The following is a 23,026-nucleotide window of genomic DNA, read 5'->3' as shown; positions in this document are numbered from 1 at the left end:
CGGCAGAATTAGAGCTCGTCTTCCGGAGCGGCGGGCGCAGCGGGCGCGGCTGGTGCGGCGGTGGCTGGGCAGTGTCGAGCCGGGCCAGATGGACCCTGGGCGTCGGTGAGTGACCTCGGCCTCCGCCGGGTGGAGGGACGGGCTTGTTCCTCAGCTGCGGTCCCTGGGCGCCCCCAGGTCCCGAAATGGAAAGAAAGCGGCGGTTTCTTCGCATTTCCGCTGGCGGTTTAGCGCGCGGGTGGGGAGCGGGGGCGAGGCTTCCCCGGGCTGGGGGCGGAGGTCAGAGAAGGGGCTGGGCGGGCCGGGGGCTGAGGGAAGGGCCCGGGCTTGAGGGAGCGGGCCGGGATTGAGGGACGGGGGCCCAGGGCTCTGGGGAAGGGACCGGGGGGCTAAGGGGAAGGGGCCGGGCCTGAGGGAAGGGGACCGAGGGACTGAGGGAAGTGGAGGAACAAGGGCCTGAGCGAAGGGGCCGGGGGCTGAGAGAAGAGTAGGGGAACGAGGAGCTGAGGGGAAGGGAAGGAGCCGGGGGCTGAGGGAAGGGGAGGAGCCGGGGGCTGAGAGAAGGGGACTGGGGGGCTGAGGGACGTGGATGGGCCGGGAACTGAGGGGACGGGACCAGGCCTGAAGGAAGTCCTGGGGAGGGGAATGAGGTCGGAGAAAGGGGGGCGGGCTGGGGGAACGGAAAGGGGCAGGGCCTGAGGGGTCAGGGTGCGCGGTCCTTAGGTGGCTGGGGTGGAGGGTCCGGGGTCTGAGGGGAGGATGCCCGGGCTCCTGAGAGGAAGGGGCCAGAGAGTTGAGGAGGGCGTCTAGGATAGGAGAGGGGCCCTCCAGGAGGGGTGCAGGACCCGGGATTCGGAAGGAAGGGGTGGGGGAGAGGCCGGGCCCTAAGTGTTCGGGGAAGGGGGCCAAGGGCCCAGAGGGTCCCGGGAAGAACGGGGAGCCCTGGGGAGGGGGTCCAGAACCTGGAGGGTTAGAGGGAGGGGGCGGAGCGCCTAGAGGGTCTAGGGAAAGAGAGGAGCCCTCCGGGAAGGAGAGGGTCACGACTTGGGAGGTCAAGAGGCGGACGGCCGAGGGGGAGGGGCCGGGGTCTCACGAAGGCCGGGCGGGCGGCTCCCTCCCAGCTCTGGGGCCCACACCAGCGGGGAGATGTTGCAGCCAGGTCAGTGGAAAGGCAGCGACCGACGCGGCTGCAGAGTGGAGCGGCTCTGGTTGGGAACAGCCCCTCAGGGTGCGGGATGGGAGTCACCTGGAAGGGAATCACTCTCATTGGAGCTTGGTGCCCCTAGAGAGGGTCTGTGTCAAGGGGGACACGGCTTCCTCCCCCTGGAATCTGTTCGAGTCTGGCCCGGAGGAGCGAGTGTGAGGAACGCACTTCCCACTGGGCAGAGCTCTGAGGTGTCACGGGCCAGCGCGCCCCGCTGGGCTCTTCAGCGACCTGGCCCCCTAACTCGGTAGGGGCTTAACCTGCGGGGGCCGACCACGTGATTCGCCCCGCCGCCCCGCTGGCCGGCGCTGGGCAGAGCCTGACAGCGGGTGAGTCGGGGAGCTGGTGCCTGAGGCTGGCCCGCGCCTCTCTGGGTGGAAAGTGTTCCCAGACCCGAGATGGCAAGGGTGTGCGGGGTTGTCTTTGATGCTCTGCTCCATACCCCCCTCAGTAACTGGCAGTGTGTCCCCCATGACCTTTTCCTTGAAGCATTGTGAGAAGCAGACTGTCAAAAAGTTCACTTGCATGGAGTCCTTGGTGATTCTGATCTTTGGTCGGTGCAGTGCAGCAGGGGCTGGGCAAGCGCCTGGCTGAGAGAGAACGTTGGGAGCCCTGGGGTCTGCCCTGTATTGCAGTGGGCTGCGTCCTGGGGCCCTTGTCCATCAGAGGTCCTGTCTTTGACTGTGCAGGAGGCAGGGGTGGGAGGGGAGTCCTCTGGGTCACGGTGGTGTGGAGAGTGGGCCGTGTGAGACCTGTTTCCTCTGCTACACTGGAGAGGGTGGACACGTGGACGGCTAACTCGGTGTTGGTGGTTTCATCACCTCAGAAACCTTATCGTGTTCCTTATCGTAGAAATGGGCCTGTAGAATGTATGGTCTTGTGTGTCCGGCTTATTCACTTAGCGTGGACGATTTGTAAAGCGTTGTCCGTGTTGTAGTGAATGTCAGTACTTCACTCCTTTTGTCGTCAGATGTTAGTAACATTCCATGGATTGGATAGACCACCTGCTGCGTGTCCATCACTTCACAAGGACATTGGGTTCTTTTCACTTTGGGCTGTTGGGAGTGATGCTCTGTGAACAAGTTTTCTCTATACCTAGGAATGGAGTTGCTGGGATCTGTGGCACCTCTGTGTTTTAACCTTTTGAAGAACTGCCCGATTCTTTGATTTTCCATTTCCACCACCAGCCTAAGAGCCTTCTGATTTCTGCACACCCTCACCAAACTTGTTTTCTGTTTTTTGGACTATAGCCACCCTGGAACATGTGGAGTGGTGGAAGACACCGATTGGCCAGGTCCCGGTCATGTGACCATACGCTCTAGAGCACGTGTGAGCTGCTCCTGGTGGGTCAGCGGTGGAGATAGCAGCAGCACACCGCACTGGAGCCTGGACCAGAGAGAAGGTTCTTGCCAGGTAGGCTCCATTCCTGCTGTGGGGGGTTCGTAGTTATCACTTGTGATTCTGCATCCCCCGGGCCCTCCGTGCAGGCCCCGCTGTGAGATCTGGAAAGGTGGTGGCTTCCCTCGTTGACACAGAACTAGTGTTTTGTTGTCCTGGTCCTCGTCCTTGTCCAGTCCCATTTGACCCCCAGGCTGTACCGTTGAGCCTCACCCACGGGATCGGGAGAGCCCAGTTCTAAAGGAGTTTCATGCAAGGAGAGGCTCCCTGGACCCGAGTGCGGCCCGCCACATTCGTGGAAGTGGAAGTGGAGCCGGGCCCCTAGGAGCTGAGGGCGCGGTGGTGGCTGGGCAGTGTGGAGCCTGGCCAGACCAACCCTGGGCGTCTGCGAGCGGTTTCCTGGCATTTGCGCTGGTGGTTTCGCGCAGCTTCCCCGGGCTGGGGGCGGAGGTCAGAGAAGGGGATGGGCGGGCCCGGGGCTGAGGCAAGGGCCCGGGCTTGAGGAAGCAGGCCAGGCCGGGATTGAGGGAAGGGGGCCTGGGGCTCTGGGGAAGGGACTGGGGTGGGGGCGGTGGGGGGGGGCTGAGGGGAAGGGGCCGGGCCTCAGGGAAGTGGAGGAGCCTGCGCTTGGGCAGAGCCTGAAGGCGGCTGAGTCAGGGAGCGGGTGCAGGAGGCTGGCCCGCGCCTCTCGGGGTGGAAAGTGTTCCCAGACCCAAGATGGCAAGGGTGTGCGGGGTTGTCTTTGATGCTCTGCTCCATACCCCCGTCAGTAACTGGCAGTGTGTCCCCCATGACCTTTTCCTTGAAGCATTGTGAGAAACAGACTGTAAAAAAAAAGTTCACTTGCATGGAGTCCTTGGTGATTCTGATCTTTGGTCCGTGCAGTGCAGCAGGGGCTGGGCAAGCGCCTGGCTGAGAGAGAACGTTGGGAGCCCTGGGGTCTGCCCTGTGTTGCAGTGGGCTGCGTCCTGGGGCCCTTGTCCATCAGAGGTCTTGTGTTTGACTGTGCAGGAGGCAGGGGTGGGAGGGGAGTCCTCTGGGTAACGGTAGTGTGGAGAGTGGGCCGTGTGAGACCTGTTTCCTCTGCTACACTGGAGAGGGTGGGCACGTGGACGGCTAACTCGGTGTTGGTGGTTTCATCACCTCAGAAACCTTATCGTGTTCCTTATCGTAGAAATGGGCCTGTAGAATGTATGGTCTTGTGTGTCCGGCTTATTCACTTAGCGTGGACGATTTGTAAAGCGTTGTCCGTGTTGTAGTGAATGTCAGTACTTCACTCCTTTTGTCGTCAGATGTTAGTAACATTCCATGGATTGGATAGACCACCTGCTGCGTGTCCATCACTTCACAAGGACATTGGGTTCTTTTCACTTTGGGCTGTTGGGAGTGATGCTCTGTGAACAAGTTTTCTCTATACCTAGGAATGGAGTTGCTGGGATCTGTGGCACCTCTGTGTTTTAACCTTTTGAAGAACTGCCCGATTCTTTGATTTTCCATTTCCACCACCAGCCTAAGAGCCTTCTGATTTCTGCACACCCTCACCAAACTTGTTTTCTGTTTTTTGGACTATAGCCACCCTGGAACATGTGGAGTGGTGGAAGACACCGATTGGCCAGGTCCCGGTCATGTGACCATACGCTCTAGAGCACGTGTGAGCTGCTCCTGGTGGGTCAGCGGTGGAGATAGCAGCAGCACACCGCACTGGAGCCTGGACCAGAGAGAAGGTTCTTGCCAGGTAGGCTCCATTCCTGCTGTGGGGGGTTCGTAGTTATCACTTGTGATTCTGCATCCCCCGGGCCCTCCGTGCAGGCCCCGCTGTGAGATCTGGAAAGGTGGTGGCTTCCCTCGTTGACACAGAACTAGTGTTTTGTTGTCCTGGTCCTCGTCCTTGTCCAGTCCCATTTGACCCCCAGGCTGTACCGTTGAGCCTCACCCACGGGATCGGGAGAGCCCAGTTCTAAAGGAGTTTCATGCAAGGAGAGGCTCCCTGGACCCGAGTGCGGCCCGCCACATTCGTGGAAGTGGAAGTGGAGCCGGGCCCCTAGGAGCTGAGGGCGCGGTGGTGGCTGGGCAGTGTGGAGCCTGGCCAGACCAACCCTGGGCGTCTGCGAGCGGTTTCCTGGCATTTGCGCTGGTGGTTTCGCGCAGCTTCCCCGGGCTGGGGGCGGAGGTCAGAGAAGGGGATGGGCGGGCCCGGGGCTGAGGCAAGGGCCCGGGCTTGAGGAAGCAGGCCAGGCCGGGATTGAGGGAAGGGGGCCTGGGGCTCTGGGGAAGGGACTGGGGTGGGGGCGGTGGGGGGGGGCTGAGGGGAAGGGGCCGGGCCTCAGGGAAGTGGAGGAGCCTGCGCTTGGGCAGAGCCTGAAGGCGGCTGAGTCAGGGAGCGGGTGCAGGAGGCTGGCCCGCGCCTCTCGGGGTGGAAAGTGTTCCCAGACCCAAGATGGCAAGGGTGTGCGGGGTTGTCTTTGATGCTCTGCTCCATACCCCCGTCAGTAACTGGCAGTGTGTCCCCCATGACCTTTTCCTTGAAGCATTGTGAGAAACAGACTGTAAAAAAAAAGTTCACTTGCATGGAGTCCTTGGTGATTCTGATCTTTGGTCCGTGCAGTGCAGCAGGGGCTGGGCAAGCGCCTGGCTGAGAGAGAACGTTGGGAGCCCTGGGGTCTGCCCTGTGTTGCAGTGGGCTGCGTCCTGGGGCCCTTGTCCATCAGAGGTCTTGTGTTTGACTGTGCAGGAGGCAGGGGTGGGAGGGGAGTCCTCTGGGTAACGGTAGTGTGGAGAGTGGGCCGTGTGAGACCTGTTTCCTCTGCTACACTGGAGAGGGTGGGCACGTGGACGGTCCGCTAACTCGGTGTTGGTGGTTTCATCACCTCAGAAACCTTATCATATTCCCTCACCCCCCAACACTAGGCAACACTATCTACTTTGTCTCGCTGTAGACTTACCAGATCTGGCCACTGATAGAAATGGGCCTGTGTAATGTATGGTCTTCTGTGTCCGGCTTCTTCACTTAGCGTGGACGATTTGCAAAGCCTTGTCCCTGTTGTAGTGGATGTCAGTACTTCACTCCGTTTATCGTCAGATATTAGTAACATTCCTTTGAATGGATAGACCACCTGCTGCGTGTCCATCACTTCACAAGGACATTGGGTTCTTTTCACTTTGGGCTGTTGGGAGTGATGCTCTGTGAACAAGTTTTTTATATTCCTAGGAATGGAGTTGCTGGGATCTGTGGTACCTCTGTGTGTTAACCCTTTGAAGAACTGCCAGATTCTTTGATTTTCCATTTCCACCACCAGCATAAGAGCCTTCTGATTTCTGCATACCCTCACCAAACTTGTTTTCTGTTTTTTGAAAGGTAGCTACCCTAAAACGTGTGCAGTGGTATCTCAAAAGTCGGCTTTGATTTGCATTCCCTTGATGGTTAGTGATACTGTCTGTTCACAAGCTTATCATCCATTTATATGTCTTTGGAAAAATGTCTGTTCAGATCCTTTCCCCTTTTCAAAATGTGGTTAACTGTCCCTTTTATTATTGACTAGTAAGAATTCTTTATATATTCTGGGTAGATGATTTGAAAATATTTTCTCTCATTCTGTAAATAGTGTTGATTTTGATGGGTATCTTTTGAAGCCAAAAGTTTAAAATTTTGTCCAGTTTGTTTTTTTCTGTTTTCACTTGTGCTTTTAGTGACGGCAAAGCATCTAAGGTCTGTTGTCGAATTCAAGGTGATGAAAATCTGTGCTTATGTTTTTTTTTTCTAAGAATATAATAGTTTTACTTCAGACACTTAGGTTTTTTGCTCCATTTTTTTCCAGTTAATTTTTGTGTGTGGTGTGAGGTAGGGTTCTAGAGGCATTATCTTCAGATTTGAAAAAAAACAAAACCAAAACAGGCCTTTAATTTTTCAAAGAGTTGTTTTCATGATTTTTTTAATTAAAAATATTGAGAGGGAATAGATTATTATAGATTTGAGCCTATCACTAGCTACCCTTGCAAGATTTTCATAGATGCTGGATGATAACTGCAGTACCCAGAATGTACTAAGCAACCTACACAAGTTAAGATTTCTAAAGGCAGAGTTGAGGAAGGCCAGCAGAGCATCTTCTGTCTGGTTGCTAATGCATGCCAGGCCACACGTCAGCACATACGGTGTATGCCTGTGACGAGTCTGGTCCTGGGGAACAAGGGGATTCTAGGCATCTGTCATGTCTAGCAGTGCAGTGTCTAGTCAGGGCTATCCTGTGGTCTTAGGGAAGAGGTGCTTAGCTGGTGGCTCGGAGAATTGGAGTGTTGGTCTTTTGAAGTAACCGTACCTGTTCATTAGAGACACAGCTTGCTGCTCTTTTGCTCCCCGAGTCACCATTCTTCACATTCCGGTAGCAGTCACTGCTCTGAGTTCTAGCTCAGTCATGTCACCATCCCTTTCGGGAGTGCTTCTCATACGTACATCTATATGAAAGTGTGAGAATGGTAGTCACTCAGTCATGTCCGAATCTGTGGCCCCATGGACTGTAGCCCGCGAGGCTCCTCTATCCATGGAATTTTGCCTGCAAAAATATTGGAGTGGGTTGCCTTCATTTTTCTGGGGACTCTTCCCCATCCAGGGATTGAACCTGGGTCTCCTGCATTGCAGGCAGCTTCTTTACTGTCTGAGGCACCAAGGAAGCCATATATGTATATATATATATATACACACACACACACACACACATACACACATATACACATACACCCAGAGTAATAGAATTGTATCGCAGAATAAATTAGGATGAACCAGAAATGGAAAGCTCTCAGCATTTTAGCAAACAAATATGTACACTAGCCATTGAAGCAATGATTTCTGTTTGCATTAAGAAGAAACTTCATACAGTTGTAAATCTTATGGAACTTCTTTATTTCCTGTAGTTTCTCACTGTGGCTGAAAGTTAGTTGAAGTCTTTGGTTAGGGAAATGCAAATTTCTTTACAAAACCTTGTTATGTTAGGGAGGATTTCAGAGGTATTCTAAAAGGATCTCAACCCACAAAGATTTGCCCAGGGTGCCTGTCAGCACATATCCTTCTGAGCTTTTTACTCTTAATCGTCTTACAGACAGAAACTCTCCCCAGTGCCTGGGAATTCCTCATTGGATTACTGAGTTTTCAGCAGAGTTTTGTGAGTGTCTGACATCTGCACCTGGAGAAGAAAGGTTTGTGCACCGTGAGCGTGCTCATAATGCTCCACTGGGCAGGCAGGGAAACGCCTTTGACAAGGAACGTAACGGGTGTTTCTCACTGGGTTTGCAGAGATAGGGACGATAACTTTCTGGGAGGAAATTTTCTTGTTTGAAAGATAAAGTCAATTTTGGTGTTGCCTGTGGTCTAGAAAGCAGAGGGGATTCCACAGGACTCTGGAGTGGAGGACTCGGGGCACCTCCCCCCGGGCAACCACCTGGCCCCTTCTTCCTGTTCCATGGGGGAGTGGAGAGCCTGTGGCCATGACGCGGGGGAAAACCGGCCAGTGCTCAGCTGCCCATGAGTGAGGCTGGCTTCTGGAGGGACGGGTGGAGAGTGGACCCTGGGACTTCTGTGCCGCCAGCATGGAGAAGACACAGGCCAGGACGCGGGTTTCACCTTGTCCTTGGGTGGGGAGTGCATCTCGCTGGAGACCCTGTCCTTCTGCATGACCGACCGTCCCCTCACTGGCTGAGGAGACCACTAGGCCACCGGAGTCCTGTGGGTGGGCAGCCCCTTCTCAGGCCAGTGTGGTACCATGGGCAGTCTTGACTTGGGGAGGCAGAGGCTTAGGGCAGAGCACTTGGCTTTCAGGCAACTGTGTCTCCATGTGTGAATAGGCACGCTGGTTATGCCTGCCGGTGCTGAGCCGGTCTGTCGGTTCCTGAAGATTGTGTCCAAAGCAGTTTGTGTCTGGGCGCTTCCTGCCTTGCTTCACCTAATCAGAGGGGAGCAAGGGTCCCGATGGGACAGTGTCCAGGGGACTGCGTTGATCCTGCCCACCTGGTGGCACATGCTTCCCTACCCAGCTGACGTGGCAGGAGTCCAATCTGGGAATCAGAGCTGTTCCCCTCGATCCATCCCTGCCACCACCTTGGGCTTGTGACCTAGCAGAGCTGGGGACGCAGGTCGACCTGCCTGGGGGAGTCTCAGGCCTGCGAAGGGCTCCCGTCCTGTTTGGATCCACACAGAGCACAGAGCATATGGCCCCACCAAGTGAGACTGGCAGTGTCCTCAGCTCAGACACCAGGATGGGGGCTTCTGGTTGCGTGCATACAAGCCTTCAGTTTCTTCCTGGCCTGTGTGCAGTTTTATGAGTACTTCTGGGGAGAGTGAACCTTTCTTCTGGTCACTTTCTTTTGAAGTCCTGAAAGGCTAGATTTTGCCTTTGCAGTTATGCAAAGAGCAGCGTGGTCCGGCTGCGAGGCTGTGTCATTGTTGTCTGAGCCGATAAATTCCAGAGTTTCAGGGCTCTGCTGAGGAGGCAGGGCGGCCTGCCTCAGGGCTCCCCGGCACAGAAGTTGGCATTCTCTGTGTTCTGCGTTTCCCCAAGTAGATGGCAAAGCAGCCCTTGAATGATTTATTGACTTGTCAGAGTCTAAGTTAAGAAAATCATTGTAGGGTTTCCAGTAATTATTTTTGAGTCAAAATGGTGCTTTAAAAAAAAAAATTGTGATAAAATGCAGCAGACTTTACCATTGGCGACAGCGCATTCCCAGTGTTGGACAACACTGTTGTCAGGAGACTTAGTCGGGGAGGTTCCCATTGAGTGAAGTAGCACACGGGACTTTTTTTATTTTGCAGAAAATGTTCTCATTTGAGTTGTACCTAGGAGTATTTCTTCTGTGTTTCTGCCCTGTGACTGCTCTCATGTTAGGTTTCTTTTGATCCTTCTGGTGTCACTCAGGCATGGGGATTATGAGTGACCTTGTTTTATTTTAATGGTTGTGGCATGTAGGAATGTAGTGCCCTGACCAGGGATTGAACCTGGGCCCCCAGCATTGGGAGCGAGGAGTCTTAGCTGCTGGACCCCCAGGGATGTCCCATGAGTGGACCTCTTGAGCACATAGCTCTCTGCCCTCCCTGTGCTGTCCAGCGTTTTGGGGTCCCAGGCAGGGCATCTGTGTGGGTCTCTGGGCAGGGCTCTCCTGGCATCTGTGACCCTCAGCGCTGCTCTTCCAGATGTGGAAAGCCTCGGCAGGCCACACTGTGTCCATCAACCGGGACGACGGGGGAGCCGACAACTGGGAGTACCGACCCTGATTTCGTGGTAGGAGCCGCCAGTCTGCCCACCTTTCCCGTCTCCTGAAGTGGATCCTCCCAGGTTTTTGGGTGGATGGGTGGGTGGGGGGCTGTTTTACAATCCAGGGTGTGGGGTGTACTCCTTCTTTCTTTTCCTTTTCAGAATGACGTAAGTGAAAAAGAGCAGAGATGGGGGGCCAAGGCCGTGCCAGGATCTGGGCACCAGGAGCACATCACGTAAGAGACTTTCTCGATCTTTGTGTGACAGTGACATTCTAAAATGTGAACGGGTGAGGTGGGGCACGCTCCCCGCTGGGTAGCGCGAGTGCCCTGCTTCTGTGGGCTGGCCCTGCTTCTGCGTTGTCTGGTCCCTTGTTTACACAGTAGATAAAAATGAGGTCTGACATGTATATACGTAAGTGTTTGTGTACGTGCATGTGTAAAGATGTGCTCAGTGACTTTAAATCCTCATTGCCCGTGACTGCTGTACTTCTTACTCTCTAGTCTGGTTTTCAACCTTGTAGTTTTCATCCAGGAACACAGTCACTTAAGCTGTTCTCTCTGCGGAAGGGAGATTTCTAAAGCATGGGCTGTCTTTGAAGATCTGAGATCAAAAACACCCCCTCCTTAATGTGTATTATTTTGTTATAATGTGATTATTCTGTTGTTGTCAGTTGAATCCCATGAGCTGAATCCTGAACTTCATGTTCTCATGAAGGTCGAGATAGGAGACTGCACGAAGCAAGGATTGTCCCTGACTTGGCCCGTCTTAACTCGCCACCTCCAGGGTAGCTTGTTTTCTTGTTGGGAAGTGTAGATAGTCTTCTTCCCCAGCTCATCAGGGGCTTGGGAGGTGGCCAGTCCTGGTTGGTGTTCTAAGCCGTACGTCTGGGATTGCCATCCGGATGTGGAGTGAGGTGGCCCTCAGCTGCTTTGGGTGACAGCCGCCTGGCCTGCCCGGTTCTGGCTGCATCTTGTGATCTGTCCCGCTCTTCCTAGTGCTTAAAGTGAAAATGACTTTTACATCTTAAGTTCTGTAAGCCTCTCACTTCACCTTTGAATGGAAAGCCAGGGTGCTTCATGTTGAGAGAAACCATCTGAATATTCCACATCTCTTGGTTCCTGGCCTAGGGTCGTCCGGGTGCAATCCTGTTGACTTTGTCTCCCATTTGCGTCTGGTGATGTTTACGGAGCTGGCTCTCCCACTTCATGTCTGGTGAACCCCGAGGAGCTGTCCTCCATGTGGTGGAATGCTGTCCACATCGTAGCCCCAGGTTCTGTAGGGGCTTGGAGATGCCTCATTGTGTGTGTTCAGACTTGCTTTTTTCCCCATTAACCTGCTTCTGACTCTGAAAACTGCTGGAGTTGGGGGCAGCTGGAGGTGCAGTAAAGTGAACACAAGGGAGGCTGGGCTGGGGAGCCACCGGGGAACGACACCTCACAGATTGCAGAGATAACGTCCTTGTCTGTCCTCCCAGAAAGCACAGACGCGTGTCTTGGCTGTCTGTCTGACCGATTTGTTCGTCTTCCATCTCTTCCCTCCCAAGTATCCACAAGCTGTGGGAGAATGTGTTTCAAGAACACCAGACCCTCAGGGAGAAAGAGCTGGAAATGGGACCCAAAGCCTCTCCTGGCTACAGAGGGAAGTTTGGCGTGGAGCAGGACAGGATGGACAAGGTAAGTGCCGACCCACGTGGTGTCAGTCCTGGCGTGCTTGACCTCGCCAGGGTCAGCAGGGTCGTCTCTCAGCCCTCCCCTTCCGTTGAAAAGTTGGGAATCCACTTGTTGAGGACGAGATTTGCCAGAAGTAACTCTCTCAATTGATCTTAGCCGAGAAGGGCTGTGGTTTCTGGAAGCTCTCTTCAGATTCTGAGTTGCTGGGGAGGGAGGTGTTTTGGGAAGCCTGCAGCTGGAGATCAGGTCCTACCAGAGGCCAGCTCTGTGACCAGGACAGAGGCCCACAGGCAGCCAGACTGCTGGAATGGGCATCACGTGTAGTTCAGGCTGAAGCCTTAGTGGTTCCCATCTGCAGCCCAGAGCTGAGTTTCAGCACCTGGTTTCACGTTGAGGCTGGAAAGTCAGCCACCTAGCGTGCTGCTGTCCTTCGCACACTTGTTGACCTTCAGAGAGGACCCTGTCCTCCGGCGTCAAACCATGGCCCACCAGGGTGAGGACATGCAGGTCTCAGTAGGTGGGACTGAAGCTGTTAAGAGTGCAGCATCCTTTGCTGGTACTCAGAGAGGGGGCTGGATCAGCTGGGGGCTGTGTCCACCCTGCAGAGGGGACAATAGACTGGAGCAGGTGTGCTGCATCTGCAGTGAAGAGGGTGTGCGTTTCCCAGGCTGGGTAACTTGAGATGTCTGCCTTTACTCTGTGCTGAGGTGTAAGCTGGGGTCAGATTCCTCTGTAATTCCACCCCATCTGCCTTGTGTCTGGATCGCCCTCAGCCCAGAATGGCAGGGCTTGTCACACTGGTGAGCCAGCACCTGCTTGAGAGAGGGGCGCCTCTCATGACCAGAGCGTCATCCCTGCTTCCCGCAGTGCTCTGCCTGGTGCTGACTATCTCATAAATAGAGTCTCGTCAGTGTGAGAACAAGGCCAATCTGGGGGAGAAAGCTGTTATCATAAGAAAGTTGGGTGAATCGCTAAGCTTTCACTCTGGCCATATTTTTGGAACAGTTCTCCCTGACTTCTTGGTGATGAAGAGTCACGCTGGCGGATCCTTTGGGCATGCTGCTGCCTCCATGTTACCTTGCTGATGTTTTCTGGGTGAGACCCCTGAAGCTGCAGATGGGTAGTCTCTGCCACAGGTGTTTGGAGGCCACGGTGCTCCTGATCGGCTATTGGCTGTGGTCATCGAATCCAGCCTGGGAGGGAGAGAAAGTAACAGCTCCAGACTGGAAAGTAAATCCTGCTTTGCTCCCCGGCTGTGGAAGAACGCGCGCCCTGAGCTGCCTGCAGAGTTATCAGAGGTGGTGGTGACCCTGTGGGGGTTGGACCCTAAACGCTGCTGCTGAAGTTCCGGTTAAACAAGCAGGAGAGGAGTTGGTAGTGCGCTGGCAGGCCCCTCACTGTATTGAAGGAGGGGGCCAAGGTGGGGGTGATTCCCTGGGGAGGAGCTAGGCTGGACGAGCCGCCTCCTCTCCCGGCATTGGGTCATGCGTCAGTCATCTGTCCTGCATCCTCAGTGTCCATAAAGAGGACCGTGACCACTCTCCATTCTGCCGAGGGCGCCTGCTGCCTTACTCTGAGGGTCATGCCTGGGCGACTGGAGCAGTACGGGGCCGCTCAGTGTTCAGGGTGTAAATATTTTCAGCTTCCCGGCCACCACAGGGTCTCTGGTGGCTCCTGAAGTACCTGTATTGTCTTGACACGAAGTTAGATATAGATTTTCTGTAAATGAACAATGTTCAGAAACACCTGTATGTTCTTTGTATGTTATTTACAAAGAACCTAAGTGCTGGATGTGGGCCATGGGCCATGGCTTGCTGACCACACAGCGGGAGCTCGGGGTGGACTGCTCGGTGTGCATGTGGCCTTGAGAGGTCACCAGACCTGCTTCCCTGACGGGGGTGGCGGGACGGTGGCAGGCCCCACTGCACACCTGGGCGGGCTGGGTATGTGGCAGGTGTTGACACTGAACGGGCGGTGTGCCTGAAGCATGCCATCTGTATTGCAGTTTGTGCCCTGATTTCTGGGCCACGTGCTTTGACAGTGTCCCACCTGAAAAGGGTGATCACTGCCAGCAGTCTTCTTGGAAGTGGGCTTAGGAGTCGCTGGCAGGCTGCTGGCTCTGTGGTTGTGGTTGGGGCTGGCTTCCTGGTTCTTCACACCCAGGCACCTCAGAAGGCCCCCTGTGGCTGGGGTTCTTGGGAGACTTCTTGGGAGCCTGGTGTGGAGAGGGTTCAAACACCTGACTGGGGGGCCCTGGTGTTGTGATGCCCCATGGAGTTACCTCCCTCTGGGCTGGCTTCCACGTTGAGTGATTTTGTTTGCGTCACCCATGCCGACCAGAAGTGCAGGCTGCCTCAGGGTCGGGGGGCGCGTCCAGTGTGGCCATGCTGGTGGGTGTCTGATGCTTCACTTTTGCCCCTGTTTCAGTCAGCTGTTGGCCATGAGTATCAGTCAAAGCTCTCCAAGTGCTGCTTGCAGGTTGACTCCATCTGGGGGTTTGGAGGCAAGTTTGGTGTCCAGTTGGACAGAGTGGACCAGGTGAGTGAAGCGTTGTGAGTAGACAAGAATCGGGGTAGTGGTTTCCCCTTGGGGGTCAGGAAGGGAGCTCCTGGGTGCTGGCCGCATGCAAGTGCTTCATTACCAAAAATGTATCATGTGTGCCTGTCTCTGGCACATATGTGAAGCTCCCATGAGATGGTTTTAAAACATCAGGAGAGGACAGTGCTGGAATCCACCCCTGCTTCAAACTACCTCGGCTTTCTCACTGACCATGTAATCCCACCATGGAATTATCCATGACATGGCTTCTGTCTACACGGGGTATCCTGTGTTGAGCTTGCCGCCAACCCTACACAAGGGTGAGAGACGAACAACAGGGCGGTTAGGACAGATGTCAGGCAGCTACTGAGGTCTTCTCCTGCAGAGGTCTGTAGAAGAGCCTTGGTCAGAGACCTGCTTCTCAGGTACAACACCAGTCTCAGAAACCCAAACTCACTCTTTATCAAGCAAAGGGTTGGCATACGTTTTAAGTAGGGTATCCAGTAAATGAAGAGGTGTGTGCTAGTGGGATCTTAGAGTGGAGAAAACTGTGCCAGAACCTTGAGTCCATGAAAGAGAACAAGTTGACATGGATGAACTCACCACTCAGAGCCACCATAAGAAGTATATTAGTTAGCTTGCGCTGTGGAACAAACAAGCTCAGCACCTAGTGGCTTAAAATAATGTGTATTTATTATCTCAGGTTCTTTCAGTGGGGTCAGAAATTCAGAAATGGCTTAGCTGTGCAATTCTGGCTTGGGAGTCCCTTGTGAGGTTATCGTCAAGATGTCATGTAGGGCTTCAGGTATCTGAAGGTTGTTCTGGGACTGGAAGATCAGCCTGCAAGATAGCACACTCACAGGGCTGTTGGCGGAGCCTCAGCTCCTCACCACATGGACCTCTCCTCAGGCTGCTTGAGTGTCCTCACAGCATGGCAACTGGCTTCACCCAGGGCAGGAAGTGCGAGAGAGAGTGAGGAAGAGTCTGAAATGCCTCTGATGGCCCACTTTTCAGTAGTTACATGCTGTCATTGCTGCCTTATTCTATTCACTAGAAGCGAGTCCCTAAGCTTGGTCCATACTTAAGGAGTGGGAGATTGGGTTCCCTTCTGAGCAGAGGAATACCCCAGAACTTGAGGACATAACTTAAAACCACCACAGCAAAACTCCAGGGACAGCAGTATTCTGGGAGCTTCTTTCGGCTTAGACTTTATGACCAACTATGGGATGGTACCAACTGTTGCTAGCCCTCTCCCCCCTCCCCAGTCAGAAAGTGGCCTCAGCTGGCTGTGTCTACAGGGCCTAAGACTTCCGGGTGTCTGCCACCGTGTCCTCACTCTGGAGATCACACTCATTCTCTTCTAAGCATCTCACACCTGGAACCCGGCATCCTGGGCAACGCAGGGACCACACCCCATCCTCTCCCACAAGTCAACTCCAGCACAAGTTTTTAAATATTTACTTGGCCACGCTGAGTCTTAGCTGCATCGTGCTGGATCTTTTAGTCACAGCAAGTGGGAGCTTTAGTCGTGGCACGTGGGATCTAATTCCCCAAGGAGGGATCAAACCCAGGCCCTCTGCATTGGGAGCATGGGGTCTAAGCCACTGGAGCATCAGGGAAATCCCAGTAGCATCATTTGTTGAAGCAATAAGACAAAATGAGGCTTCGATTTTATAAAGTCTCAGCCAATTCTGATAAAGAGTGCCTGGTCACATTTGCTGAGTTTTTGGCAACTCGGCAGCATGTCAAAAAATTGGGCCCAATCACACGTATAGGCTCATTCTGTGATTTCCAGGACACAACAGTAAACATCAGTTCATGTTCAACAGGCCAAAAGAGAACAGCCTTTCTGTGGTTATCTACTGTTGCACAGTGAACCGCCCAGAACTTAGTGGCTGCAAACAGCCACCCATTATCTCTCATCAGGCTGTGGGTCGGGGGCTGACTGGGGCTAGATATGTGGTCGATCTCCAGTGGGGACAGTCCTGCATCCACAGTCAGCTGGTGGGTCAGCTGAGCTTGGCTGCTCAAGGGTAGCCATGGTTCATGATGGACAAGCTGGCTGCTGGCAGGGATGATGATGGGAGTCCTGTCCTCCAGCAGGCTGGCCTGGGATTGTTCACAGGGAAGTGGCCAGAGAGCAGTGCTCTCAAGGCCCTGTGAGGCTTGTCACTTTGCCTGTTTCTGTTGGCCAAGCCAAGTCACAAGGCCAGCCCAGAAGCTGCAGAAATACGCTGTGTCTCTTGACGGGAAATGTTGCAAAGTAGCGTGGCAAAGGGGGCAGCTACAGGCCAGGGCAGGAGAATCATGGCCTCCTACATTCCACCCCAGGTGTGGTCTTCTTGACTTGATGCTGAAGAAGAGACTGGATAGAACTCAACATCTTCCCACTGTTGTTATTGTTGTTCTATTGCTAAGTCGTTCTTACTCTTTGCAACCCCATGAACTGCAGCACCCCAGGCTTCCCTGTTCTTCACTATCTCCTAGAGTTTGCTCATGTCCATGGAGTCTGTGATGCTAGCTGACCATCTCATCCTCTGTCGCCCACTTCATTTGGATAGAACTGAACATCTTCCCACTAAAAAACTCTTTAAAAAACAAAAAGGACAGCTTTGAAACAGAGTTGGAAACATCTATTTCAAGCCAAGGGCCAAAATCACACTGAATAGTGATGTGTCACAAGTGGTCTCATTAAAGTCAGGGACAAGTCAAGGATGCTGTGATCACCTCTGTTAATTATCAATGCTCTGAAAGTTCTAGAATGTGCTATCGAACAAGAAAATTCAATAATAATTGTGATAGCTGAAAGAGGGAAATAAATTAGCCAGTGATTGAAGATGATATAATGGCCTACCTGAAAAACACAAAAGTATCAGCTGAAACATGGTAATAATAGAACAGCTCTGTCAGGGAGTCAGATGCTAACAACTCTCCAGAGTTATTGTTGGCAAAAGAATCAGTGTAATTCCTGGAAATCGCAGTGGAGAAAGGCTGCAATCAAAAAGAGTAAGATTGTGGGGGGAATAGAGATACTCTATGATTAAACTTAAGAGGAATAAGATACCAATCTGCACAAAAATGTAAAGTTCTACTGAGGAACGAAGGATGGAAGGAAGGGATCGGGGGAGGGAGGGAGGAAGTTTGTATAGATGCATGGATGGATGGATGAATGAACAGATGGATGATGGGTGGATAAGTGAACAGATGGGTGGATGGATTAATGAGTGGATGGGTGGATGGATGGATTGATGGGTGGTTAGATAGGTGGATGGATGGATGGGCGGTTGGACAGATGCATGGACAGATGGGTGGTTGGATAGATGGATGGATTGATAGACGGATGATGGATGGATGGGTGGATGAATGGATTAGTGAGTAGATAATAGTAGATGGATGGACAGATGACTGGCTGACTGGATGGATGGGTGGATGGATGGATGGATGAATTAGTGAGTGGATGGATGGATGGATTAGTGAGTAGATGGATGGATGAACAGATGGCTGGCTGGCTGGCTGGGTGGATGAACAGAGGATGGAATGAATAAACCAGGTGTTTACACTCCAATTCTAGAAACATATTCTACGAAATTAAGTAGGAGCTGGGCAATGATTGTTTTCTCCAGAACAGTGACAAGTGTTTGGAAACGGCCTAAGTGCTCATCAGTGAGGGGTGAGGTGCAATCTGTGGACACCCCACAAGGAACAGCCCTCACCCTCCTTCCTGCCACCTTCAGCAGCCGCCGCCCCAGGACTGACTCGTCTGTGTGTGTTTCCAGTTTCCCCGCACTAATGCTACAGGTGATTATACAGCGTCCAGAATACGACAAAGACATTTTGAACTCGATGCGATCTTTAATCTGTTTAAAGTTGTTGTATGGCCCCTAAGGTATTTTATTACAGACTTTTTAATTAGTGAAAAATTCATGAATACCATAGAGAAAATGTTTTAAAATTTAATGTTTCTTATATTTATGTAAACTTATGACTTTATTTATATACTGACTTTTTCTTGTATAGCCAGGCTATATATATCCTTTCAGATCAATTCATGTTCTGATACCTGATTTTAGTCTTTCAAATGAATGTACTGTAATGCTTGTCTGTATAAATCCTATGAACAAATATAGGGCTTTTGTAAATGATGCATTTATTGTAATTATTCTTGTTTAATTTTTAAATGATAAACCATGAGAGAAGGGGTTTTCCTGCAATTGTAAAATCATCATGACACGGTGTGCATTATCCTTCCAGAATGTAACTGAGCTCTCCAACACTCACCCTGAAATGAGCGAACTTAATTTCAACCAATTGTTCTATTTTAACGACTGACCTAATCTGTACTTTTTCTAGCAAGAAATGCTTTTTCTCTGCAGAGTGAAGCGATTTAAAAGTACTGGGTGTTGAATGTGAGCTTCTAGTGAAGTCTGGGCTGAAAGCATGACTAGAAGACGACTATGACAATCTCTCCTGTGACCTGGTCTCTGAGGACCCGGGTCCCTCTCTCCGCTGAGACTCTTCGGGGACGAATCGCGATGCCTTGCACCCGCTGCAGAGCTGGTGCGCTGGACGGTGAAGGAGCCACGTCCCACAGACAGACAGCGTAGTGTAGCTCTAACAAAGGCCTTAGTTTTCTTATGTAAACAATCTTTTTATCTGTAAACATGTTTAAAGAATGGACCTAGGCGTACATTTGTAGATTTTGATGACATAGCCATTTCAGATTGTATAAGCAGCAAATGTAACTTTTACTCTTTCAGGAGCACATTAAAAAAGCCAGCAAGAGATGCGTTCAGATCACAGTGCGTCATTTATTATGCAGTGATGTCTCAGTAGACAGAGACGGCATGTCTCTTTACATGTGGGTTCCACCTTTAATTTACTTGTACAATTCATTGTTACCATTCTGTTTTTCTACTAATCTTTGGTGAACTACCTGAATATGTGACTAAGTACGTACAGTCTACTTTTGAACTATTTTTATTACAGTATTATTGCTTTCTTTCAATAAAGTGCTGAAGGAAAATTTCCCACTGCCAATAGAGTGTGCCGAGGGTAAGCTGTACTCTGAGAACAGACCAGAGCTGGTAATGGGAGCCCGTGTCATCGGACATTGTTAAGAGAAACGGATGGATACAATGGAAAGGCTAGAAGGCGGAAGCATAGATGTCCCCAAAGGACGACCGACCTGGTATTCATGCTCTTGGCTCTGGAGACAAGAGGCTCCATCACTTCAGCATCTGCGGGGACAGGGCCCCTCTGCTGCGGAGGCGTGGGCAGTGGGCCGAGGATGGGAACAAAGTGTGGGTGTCAAGCCTCACCGTGGATCCCAGGGCGGGGTGGCCGAGGGCAACCCTGATGCGGACCCGAATGATGCACTAGGGAGTGTGCTTGTGCACGCCTGTGTGTGGGAGCTTTTTATGTTATTTTAGTCAACAGTCTTTATTATTCATATATCCATAGAATCAAGAATGTAGCAAGGGGAGGTGGGAGGGAGATTCAAGAGGGAGGAGACATACGTTCATCTATGGCTAATTCATATTGATGTATGGCAGAAATCAGATACTGCACAGCAATTATGCTTCAGAAAAAAAGAACACAGCAAGGTGGTCAGGAAAGTATGAAAAAAAGCTTTCTCACAGAGATTTATCATCACAACTCTGTGTATATCTGGGAGCAGGATGCCCACCATCATCAGGACTTCCCCCCAGAATCAGACCCTAGTCCAGCATCAGGCCCTCCTCAAGCATCAGACCTTCCCCCAGCATCAGGCCCTAGTCCAGCATCAGACCTTTCCAGAGCATCAGACCCTCCCCAAGCATCAGGCCCTAGTCCAGCATCAGACCCTACCCAGCATCAGACCCTCCCCCAGCATCACACCCTCCTCCACAGTCAGACCCTCCCCCAGCATCAGGCCCTATTCCAGCATCAGACCTTCCCCCAGCATCAGACCCTCGCCCAGCATCACACCCTGTCTCAGCATCAGGCCTTGTCCAGCATCAGACCCTACCTAGCATCATACCTTCCCCCAGCATCAGACCCTCCCCCAGCATCAGGTCCTAGTCCAATGTCAGACCCTCCCCCAGCATCAGATCTTACCCCAGCATCAGACCCTCCTCCACAGTCAGACCCTCCCCCAGCATCAGGCCCTAGTCCAGCATCAGACCCTCCCCCAGCATCAGGCACTCCTCCAGCATCAGACCTTCGCCCAGCATCAGGCCCTAGTCAGCATCAGAGGTTGCCCCCCAGCATCAGTCGTTTCCCCCAGCATGAGGCCCTAGTCCAGCATCAGACCCTAGTCCAGCATCAGACATTCCCCCCCAGCATCAGACCCTCGCCCAGCATCACACCCTGTCTCAGCATCAGGCCTTGTCCAGCATCAGACCCTACCTAGCATCATACCTTCCCCCAGCATCAGACCCTCCCCCAGCATCAGGTCCTAGTCCAACGTCAGACCCTCCCCCAGCATCAGATCTTACCCCAGCATCAGACCCTCCTCCAGAGTCAGACCCTCCCCCAGCATCAGGCCCTAGTCCAGCATCAGACCCTCCTCCAGAGTCAGACCCTCCCCCAGCATGAGGCCCTAGTCCAGCATCAGACCCTCCCCCAGCATCAGATCCTAGTCCAGAGTCAGGCCCTCCCCCAGCATCAGGCACTCCTCCAGCATCAGACCTTCGCCCAGCATCAGGCCCTAGTCAGCATCAGAGGTTGCCCCCCAGCATCAGTCATTTCCCCCAGCATGAGGCCCTAGTCCAGCATCAGACCCTAGTCCAGCATCAGACATTCCCCCCCAGCATCAGACCCTAGTCCAGCATCAGGCCCTCCCCCAGCATCAGGCACTCCTCCAGCATCAGACCCTCGCCCAGCATCAGGCCCTAGTCCAGCATCAGAGGTTGCCCCCCAGCATCAGTCGTTTCCCCCCAGCATGAGGCCCTAGTCCAGCATCAGACCCTAGTCCAGCATCAGACATGCCCCCCTAGCATCAGGCCCTAGTCCAGCATGAGGCCCTAGTCCAGCATCAGACATTCCCCCCAGCATCAGGCCCTAGTCCAGTATCAGGCCCTAGTCCGGCATCAGACCCTCGCCCAGCATCAGGCCCTCCCCCAGCATCAGGCCCTAGTCCAGCATCAGGCCCTAGTCCAGCATCAGACATTCCCCCCCAGCATCAGGCCCTAGTCCAGCGTCAGGCCCTAGTCCAGCATCAGACATTCCCCCCCAGCATCAGACCCTAGTCCAGCGTCAGGCCCTCCCACAGCATCAGACCCTCCCCCAGAATCAGACCCTCCCCCAGCATCAGGCACTCCTCCAGCATCAGACCCTCGCCCAGCATCAGGCCCTAGTCCAGCATCAGAGGTTGCCCCCCAGCATCAGTCGTTTCCCCCCAGCATGAGGCCCTAGTCCAGTATCCGGCCCTCCGCCAGCATCAGACCCTCGCCCAGCTTCAGGCCCTCCCCCAGCATCAGGCCCTAGTCCAGCATCAGGCCCTCCTCCAGCATCAGACCCTCCCCAGCATCAGGCCCTGCCCCCAGCATTAGGCCCTCCTCCAACATCAGGCCCTAGTCCAGAATCAGACCTTCCCCAGCATTAGATCCTCCCCCAGGATCAGATCCTAGTCCAGCATCAGATGTTCCCCACAATCATCAGGCCCTAGTCCAGCATCATACCTTCCCCCAGAATCAGACCTTCCCACAGCGACAGGGACCTCCCGCATCAGACCCTCCCCCAGCATGAGACCCTAGTCCAGCATCAGGCCCTCCCCCAGCATGAGACCCTAGTCCAGCATCAGGCCCTCCCCCACCCTCCGACCCTCCCCCGGCCTCAGGCCGTTCCCCACTATCAGGCCCCCCACCTCCAGTATGAGGCGTGGCAGCTCCACTTGTCTGATGCTCCTGAGCACACTCAGGCAGCCCCAGAGCCGCAGGACAATGGCTCTTGCAGGAGGTGCGTCTCCAGGAAGCACCTGCGGAGCAGCAGCAGCTGGGCTCTGTTTCAGGTCAAGGAGAGGCGAAGGGGCACTTTTGCAGGAGGCAGCCGTGGCTGTGGGCACGCTCCCCGACTCTGCTTCCTCCCCGTGGGGGCTCTGCTCTCCTGCTCTCTCACAGGCCCCAGGACTGTGTCCTTCCAGAGTCACAGTCGCCTTGATATCTCAAGCCCAAGTCCTGAGTTGCATCCCAGTCTGGTGTGGTGGAGGGCTGGGAACACCCAAGCTCAAGGGCTGAAAGGATCCCAGGGGGACAGTCGGGCCCCAGCGGGCGGCGGGGCAGGGGATGACGGTGGCCGCCCACAGACGGCCCCGCAGCAGCACTGGAAGGACAGCAGTGATGCCTTAGCTCACTCGGGACGCTGCCCGGCCTAACACTCAGAGATGTTACCGCCAGCAGTTCTGGGGACGCAGGAAGCCCGGTGAGTGACACCACGCCACATGGGCTGTGTGCGTGGGCACTGCTGACCATGGCCTCGGTTTTCATTCTGGTTCCAACTGTCCCTCCAAGGGTTGACAGGCTCCTCTTCCGAATGGCACAGATGTTTTCTTTATGTGGGTGAATGCATCCCTGCTTGTTTCTGTCGGCAATGTTGTCCCTCATCGTGTGTTTTCCTCGTTACAAACTGTACTTGCTGCTCTTCCAGTTTAAATTAGGAGCAGCCCTTATTTCCTGCATTTTCTAGTTGTCAGGTTTCATTGGGGCTTTCCAGGTGGCTCTAGTGGTAAAGATCCTGCCTGCCAATGCAAGAGATAATGAGAGATGTGGGTTCGGTCCCTGGGTCGAGAAGATGGCCTGGAGGAGGGCATGACAACCCACTCCAGTATTCTTGCCTGGAGAATCCCATGGACAGAGGAGCTAGTGGGCTACAGTCCCTGGGGTCGCAAAGAATCAGACACGACTGAAGCAGGTTAGCACACACCCAGGCTTTAGTTCAGTCACTCAGTTGTGTCTGACTCTTTGCCACTCTGTGGACTGCAGCACTCCAGGCTTTCCTGT

At 53.4% G+C, this 23,026-nt stretch overlaps 1 pseudogene; it reads left to right on the top strand.

Annotated features, from left to right (window-relative positions):
• Window positions 1-19,085, top strand: LOC122672955 (annotated as a pseudogene).
• The last annotated feature ends 3,941 nt before the right edge of the window (window positions 19,086-23,026 follow it).

The sequence above is a fragment of the Cervus elaphus genome, chromosome 16, assembly GCF_910594005.1.
Source record: "Cervus elaphus chromosome 16, mCerEla1.1, whole genome shotgun sequence".
Taxonomy (NCBI): domain Eukaryota; kingdom Metazoa; phylum Chordata; class Mammalia; order Artiodactyla; family Cervidae; genus Cervus; species Cervus elaphus.
Note: the sequence above shows the minus strand (reverse complement) of the source record. Positions and strands in the feature narration are given on the sequence as shown.